The sequence below is a fragment of the Hetaerina americana genome, unplaced genomic scaffold (assembly GCF_022747635.1).
Source record: "Hetaerina americana unplaced genomic scaffold, ioHetAmer1.1.p SCAF_10, whole genome shotgun sequence".
In the NCBI taxonomy this organism is placed as follows: domain Eukaryota; kingdom Metazoa; phylum Arthropoda; class Insecta; order Odonata; family Calopterygidae; genus Hetaerina; species Hetaerina americana.
Genome location: NW_027286070.1, coordinates 16380291 through 16388812, shown reverse-complemented (window position 1 = coordinate 16388812; position 8522 = coordinate 16380291).

The following is an 8522-nucleotide window of genomic DNA, read 5'->3' as shown; positions in this document are numbered from 1 at the left end:
CTTCAAAAATATCATACGTTTTCTCGCTATCACAAAGCGGATTATACTCAACATGATTTATGGAAGCAAACAAAAAATAAACCAATAATAAAAAATGATTTTATCAATCTAAAATCGTTAAATTAATCTAAATCACTAAAAATAATATTGACAAATGTTTCCACTAAGAATAACTGAAACGAAAAAGATGCTAAAGAAATATTTTTCCTGATTTTGGCTGCCCTCCTTGTACAAGTGAGGAACACACGGATTGTAATGTTTCTAGTTAGCCGTGGTTCAACGTAAATAAAAGCACAATCCTGAAAATAAAGGCATTGGAGTAAGTCGCACGTGTAATGGTGCCATCCATTCAAGACCGCCTCATGGAATCATTACGAGTGTTTTCACGCTGCATCTAATTTATAATAATATTTTAACATAATCCTATTGATATAATTGACCTAAAAAATTTCGATTTACAACGCCAGCTAATATTATGGGACTACACCGTTCCCGCTGTATTCCACTAGTGGCCAAATCCCTTCACTGAAGGGATTAACACACTTCGAAACATGAATTACGTCGTGAACTCGGAGGAGGACGTGTGGGGTGAGATAGAGGGTAGGGATTGTGTCGGAGGCCTCGGGGTAGAAGTAGGGACGGGGGTGGAGCGGAGGTGGCGAGGGGTTGCCAAGAGGGTAGCCGCGAGAGGGCGGGGGAATGGATAAGATGCGCATGTTGGAACGCTAATTCTTTCGTGGGACGGGTCACAAGGAAGGGAAGCTGTTCAGGACAAGAAGGCGGCGCTTCGTATATTTTTTCCCCGTTCACTTTCATATTATTCTTTTCTTTTGCATCCAGTCCTTTTATTTCCACGCCCCGGCGTGAGGAGGAATACGTGCCGTTATCACCGTTCCTTGCTCCCGAAAAGAATGAAGCCTTAATTTTTTCCTCTCCTCCCCCTTATCCATCCCGTCCTATTTCTGCCCCCCCTCCCGGACTCCCTCGCCGCGAAGGCTTGACGTGTCACCCGCCCTTCTCTAGGCGTCCCTCCTTATCATTTTCCCCTCAACACATCCTCCTCCTCCCTTTCACTCCCCTCTTAATCCTCCTCCGCATCATCTCTCTCCACCAACCCATCACGTACCCCCCCTCTCGCTCTCCCAAGCTACATCACCACTTTTCTTTCTTTATTTTCCCTTCATTTTCCTACCCCTCATCTTGAGATACAGTTGCCTTGGTTGTACGTACTATTAGCTGCTTAAAAATGCGTGTTGTATATTTGGCAAAGAGTTCTAGCCTGAATTAGCGTTTTTCTACGGTATCTCACTTCACAGAGGGTAAAAAACTTGACTTTTGAGTTATTTATACCACCTAGATATTTGGTTTCCTATGGTATTTAGGTTAACCTTGTAAATACTCTGTGCAGTTGAATAACGGATATTACGAAATTTTCAACGATAATTTCTTATACAGAGTGCGTTCCCAAGGTAATGCAATTATTTTATTTAAAGTAATTTATTGAACATATTTGCACAATCTTTTAAAATTCTTCAAAGCACTGTCCTTGAGTCTCTACACATTTTTTACAGCGATTCTACCATGACCGGTACGTGCCATGAAAGGTGTCTTCGGAGACTTCTCGCAAGGTCCTCGTCACGACTGATTGGATATCTTCTATAGGCGAAAGACGGGTTCATTTCAGGGATGCCTTAATCCGGAAGAACGAAATGAAGTCTGCTGGGTAAACGTCAGGACTATAGGGCAGTGTTGGCACCTGGTGTTTGGCTAGGAAGACGCAAACTCGTAGCGTGTTGTGAGAAGGCGCGTTGCCGTGATGGTCTTGCCAGGTAGCGGAGATGTCTTTTCTCGTCCTGATGACCCTTTTTCGGAGTCTTTCTAGCACATCCACGGAGTAGGCAGCGTTAACTGTCTGTCCTTGAGGAACAATCGTCTTATCGACCACTGCTTTACTGTCGAAAAAGACAATGGGTATTGTTTTTACTTTTAATTTGCTCATTCCTGGCTTTTTGGGTTTTGTAGACTGTTCGGTGTGCCACTCAGAGCTTTGGGGTTTTGTTCCTGGGTCATACTCAAAAACCCAGGTTTCATCAGCAGTGATGAAGTTCTTCAGTAATAATGCAAAAAAACAGTAGACAAAAAGTTCATTTCACTGGCAACCATCTTGATACTAAATTGACCTTCAGAGTCTAACAACTGTCGAACAGGAGCCACATTGTTGCCACAAAATATTTTGAACGCACTCATACCATTTTTACGAATATTTTATTAATACTTTTCATAGATTCAAAGTCAACAATGCATAAAAAACCGTGGAAATTTACTTACTTATAATAAAGAAAAGTAACTTTTCTTTTCCATTGCAATTTCTTGAACACTACAACGTTTATTTAGGTCTCCCTTGTTCTCACTGATGTGTTCGCTTGCGATTTGAGTGCATGAAAGCATGGGAAGTTTGTCACTGGGGATGGTGACCTAGGACGTGGACTTGAAGACGGTATGAACTATCAAATAGAAATAATGATAACCTTTCACCATTGTTGTATTAAATCTATTGTTAATTGAGTATTGCTTTTAAATCAACAATATAAAAGGCGCTGGGGATTGATGCAATAGTTTCTTCTTAAAATATGATTTTCATGCACAAATAAAAACGAAAATGTACCTATGCATAAATAGTTAAAGAAAAAAAATTTTCAACTCTAATTATGCTCAAAGATAAACATGGAGGACTTAAAATATTAAATATATGTGAAAGAACATATTGAAGTGGAAATCATTTTAGTTCAGGTTTATTCCCAACCTATTCTACTGACAAACATTTTAAAAGGATCCCTGAACAAAATATCATCCTTTCATCCTACATTTGTTCCCCTAATAATGACTTCCTCAAGGTGCAGCAAACATAGAATTCAACTTTATCGTTTTTCCAGCCAAATTTTATTTCAAATGAAGGTGAAAGGAATAAGAAAAATAAATGTTTGACAAATAAGATTATCTGCCGAAGGATTCTGAAATATTGAAATAAAATATTGAAAAATAATTGGAGGACTAAAGAACTTTATTCTAGAAATGTAACATATTCCATCAAAACCTTACACACTTCAAGTACCATTCCTCAGGATTAGTAATGAGGCAGCATTAGGGAAGAAGGTGGAAACCGCGCTTGAATAAATATCATTTGAAATAACTATAGAAATAGAAAGCCACTGATGTTATAGTGCACTTGACAGTGCCCCATTCCCTGGAAACCTGTAATTTCGGCGAATAAAGAATATCCACAACTGCATGGTTCACCTACTGATAATGCAAGCTGTAAATTGCTATGCATATGAAAAGATGGTTATACAAGGGAATGCAAGGTACTGACAGTGGTATGTGTCCCTAATAAAATTCACCCTAAATTCTCTTAATACATGTAAGCAGATTTCACAATTGGCAGCCGCAATGTGGAATGAGCTGCTGCGTGATTTCTCTTCGGTAGCCATTCGACAAGTATGCTTCGTTTTGATTTATATCTACGTTTTCTTGTAATTACGTGGTTTTCCAGTTAAACACGGAGGAAAAACCGTTTGAAACTGACACGTTCGAGGGTTATTTATTACAATCTTAAATTATTATGTGACCTAAAGGTACCGAAACAGAAAAACACTATTTGGAATATTTCTCTCGTCAATTTCGGAGCAATGTATCTATGAATTACTACCTTGATCAAAAATTTCCCGGAATTTATTCAGAAAATTAAAAATACAAGTTTATTCATCTAAATCTATATTGTCCCCTTCAAAGTAATCCCCATCGACTGCAACACACTTATGCCAGCGCTTGATCCAATCCTCGAAACATTTTTTATATTCGGTTTTCGGTATGTCCATCAGTGCTTCCTGCGATTTTTCCATTACTTCCTCTCGGCTGCTAAAACGCGTTCCCCGTAATGGTTTTTTAACTCGATTGAACAGAAAGAAGTCACAGGGAGCCAAATCAGGTGAATTCGGTGGCTGTTGGATGGTATTTGTTGCATTTTTCGTCAAAAAATTACGAATAATGATAGCACTGTGCGACGGTGCGTTATCATGGTGCAAAATCCACGAGTTTTCTGCCCACATTTCTGGTCTCTTTCGGCGAATTGCTTCACGCAAACGTCTCATAACGCCCAAATAATACTCTTTGTTTACTGTCTGGCCTTCTGGCAAAAATTCATGATGCACTACACCGTTGTAATCCATGAAAACCGTCAGCATTGCCTTCTTTTTTGACTGAAAACGACGTGGTTTTTTTGGTCTCGGCTCATTTGGTGAACGCCATTCACTTGCCTGATGTCTGGATTGCGTGTCGTACTCATAAACCCACGTCTCGTCTCCAGTAATGATCCTTTTGATGAATGTGGGATCGGATTCAGCCTCGCAAATCATGTCTTTTGCGACGTCAACACGGTCTCTTTTTTGCTTGAAATTGAGGTCTTTTGGCACCAACTTTGCTGCTACACGACGGAAACCCAAATCATTAACCACAATGTCTTGGGCGGATCCATAGGCAATGTTCAAGTCCTCCGCTATTTCTCTGATGGTTAATTTGCGGTTATTGACCAACATTTCTTTTACTTTATCAATTTTTTCACCGACTTTCGATGTCGATGGTCTGCCACTGCGTTCATCATCTTCGATTGACTCACGACCACTTCTGAACCGCTCGTGCCACTGGTAAACGACCGTTTTTTTTAGAGAATCGTTGCCGAAACACTTTTCCAACATTTCCAACGTCCGTGCGCCACTAAATCCGTTTTTTACGCAAAATTTAATACAAGTTCGTTGTTGCAAATTTAATTCCATTTCTGCAATTGTAAAAAATCGCCAACACACACAGAGATAGATGTACTCTTGGCTATGTAACTTTTGCAAATGTCAAGTTATGACACTAAGATTTAAAGGGAATATCAACAACAGATGTACCAATTTAACAAAAAAAACAGAACTCAAATCGGAACGATAGGAGCGCCACACGGTGGCTATTCCGGGAACTTTTTGATCAAGGTAGTAATCCGATATTAATACGCATAGTGGATTCCTTCCATCAATATAAAATGCGTATAAAAACCGAAAAATGGTGCCATGGTATTAAATATCGTTATTGAGAAATCATCGATAAGAATCGGTCAATCAGGGTAGGTATAGAAGATATGAATTATAAAATTTAGATAATATGAACTACGTGACAGCTCCTTTCGGATTTCCTTTGCTATTATTATTTGCAAATTCAATGGATTATTATTTACTGGTTTATTATAGCATTATTATTTGTGAGTTTATAACTTTATTATTACGCGAATCCATTTTATGTTTATATATAACTCTACCATCACCAACCAAACCAACCTTCGGGTTGATTAATGTGTTTATGGTTTTTTTAATATACATTGTATACATATTCAATGGAGCTACAAAAAATAATTCGAAATCTATCATAAAAATTCCAATTTTATTTAAACACTACCATGTTCTTAATGCGAAATTCTTTTATAATACTAATTTTTCCAATACAACTTATATTCTGTGTTACACGGGTATTTTGAGATTGAACCTAAAAAGCTACTTATAACGAATAAAGGATTTTCGGAAATATCAAAAGTGTAGACGTCCGTTGAAAATTCTTTCTAATTAAAGAATGTTTGGAGATAATTTTTTATGATTGAGGAAAATCAAATGATCTTTGAAAAATAAGGAAAATAGCTGTCATTTCAGGATCGACTCATTTGTCATCTCAGGAGATAGCATCGCACTCATACTGAGCAGTACTACATCTTCTTCATGTATTCATATCACCTGAAAAAGAATATTGATAGTACCATAGATTGAGAAATAGTGGATCAATAATTGGTTCTTGAAGGCAATTTGGTTTTTCACATTGATACATTACTACTAGTCAATAATAAAAAAAAAATATTAATTTCAGCAGTAAAGGAATTTCTATTCCACATTCTGAAATTTATAGGTTTAATACAATTTCACGGAGAAAAATTTGCCCACACTTTAAAATCTTTATTTTATGCTGTTTGACAGAAACATGGAAACTGGATGTGTATGGCCAAAGTTTCTATAAAGTCACCGTTTTTCACAATTTTGTGTGCTATTTTTTTAGACAAATAGGTACTAAAATATGGTGACATTTTTGTATGGATTGCGCAATTGACTCTGATATTACGATTGATCCATTGATATATTTTGCAAAACGAGATTGGTACCCTCGAGGCGACGAATTAATCTCATCTGGATGGGGATACACGGAAATCGAATGAATACTAACGAATATTAGCTTTCATGAAAATCGACGTCTAGCCACTCCAAAAGTCTGCCATCTTGCGTTCGCCCTCCATTTCCCTCGATAAACACTTCACGGAACGGCTGTGGAACCCTCTTCGTTAGTGGTGAAGCGTATATCTTCCACTATCCGTCCATTTTCCCGTCCCCTTAAAAGCCATCACGATGATTTTTTTAAAGGGATCGTTGGTGTGTGGGACACGGTGAGAGAAAGAGGGAGAGAGAGAGAAGCAGGGAGGGAGAGGAGGACCTACCAACCTTGCGAAAATACGGACAGCCGTGGAAAAATGCAAGGAAGGGAATAGAAATCGGGTCAATTTTTAATGCACCCTTGACTTATGCAACTCAATCCATACGGGATTCGCACCTTTCGAAATTCGCCTAAGTCAAGTCCCGCGGAAATTCATCTCGGGTGGAATATCCCAAATCGTTCGGCCTCACTTCTTCCTCCCCCTCCACCGAAATGCCTTTAAAAACACTCAACCTCCCCTTTATTTGCCCCCGGCCCAATTGTGGGGCCCTCAGGAGTAAGAATACAGGGAGAGGTTTGAATTAGTGCCAAAGATAGCTGCCTCGAACGCCTCCTACGCCTCCCCCTCTCTACCCACTTGCCCTCCTGCCTACGCAGTAAGATACTTTAATTTATCTTAACAGGGAATTGCCGTTTCCCTTCAGAAGAAGAGAGACAAAGAGTAATAAACAAATCAGTAAAAAGCCCGTGTGCGCCCCATTTTGAAGATGGAGGGCACAATGAAACTTGGCTGTGGAGTCGTATTTTCCTTACATAGCTCTCTCTTTCTCTTCATCAAAAACAGATAAATCACAAATGTTGAGAGGTGAAACGTGATTTCAATCTGCGAAGTTGACTTCAGCTGAAGCAAGATAAGGCAAGTAGCACCAATGCTGCTCTGATAAACTAAAACTTATCAGGCGTTCACTCGTTTGATTAAAGAAACCTAAGAAATCGACATTTTTTTCAACAATGCAGCCATTTTCGACCCTTAAAAAACACAACATTGACAAAGATATCACTATTTTCAAATTTAATACAACTTCCTTTTAGAACCGCAAGGGCAGAAAAAGCAGGTGGTGGTGCATAAAGTATTTGATAGGCAATTATTGCGCAAATGTATACATGCAAATTTAACGTAATCACATGATGGTCTAATATGACAGTAGTTTGTCCGTGCAAATTCCAAAAATGGAATTTAAATAAAATACTACAGCATATTTTCCTGCTGAAATTCATTTGCCTGAATTAGGAAACATACTTTTCTTTGTTATTTGAACTTGAATGTGGATTAAAATGAGTTCACCTCGAATTACTCTTACAATTTGAAATTTCTGCAATTTTAATACAAACGAGTATTAGTGGATGACTCCGTTAAAAGTTACTGTGAAGGCAACTATTGCAGTTCTTTGAATTTAATTGAGGATGTTTATAGAAAAAGTAACAGGATCTTTCATGAGGAATACTAATATTATTCGCAGAGAGGAAACTTTTCGAAAGTGCGGTAGTTTGAAACGGAAATCTTCGAAGGAAAATTTGGCTCTCTCACGAGAAAACGTGGTGTGTCGTCGATTACGTAGATTTTAATATAAAGTTTATTCTCCCACCGTTATATGAATCAAGGTGACTGTTCTGTTGAATCTCAGGGCGTGACGTCAGGTGGCAAGAAAAACTCTAACGAAGGAATTGACAACAGAAATGGAAAATTCATGGTAAACTTCCTCTCCATTCCACGCGAGAACAAGGTTCAAATCTTCCGAGGGAGAAACAGAAACCGAGAAGGGAAATTAATTCATTTCTTCGTGAAAACGCTAATTTTCCTTGTAGACTGAACCGGCTAAGAAAGCTAAAAATACTTATTTCAACATATGTTAGGGGAAAATTGAGTCGGTAAAAGTTGAATTTGTGATAAGTGAATTGATAACAGCTACGGTGAGTAATGAAGAATAGAAAAAAAATTCTTATGACTTTCATATAAAAAAGAGCAATATATAAATTTGATTAGTAGTTTTTTAAGCCAAGAGGACTATCGCGAATCATCGAAAATTTTGAGAACTGGAAAGAGAGAGAGAAGAATTGAGAAAGTAATTCGAACTGAGAGAAAGACTAACGATAAAGTTTTAAATATGACGACAGAAGATAGTAAGTTACATGGGGATATCCGAAAAAGAGCTAAGAAGAGAATGGATATATATTAA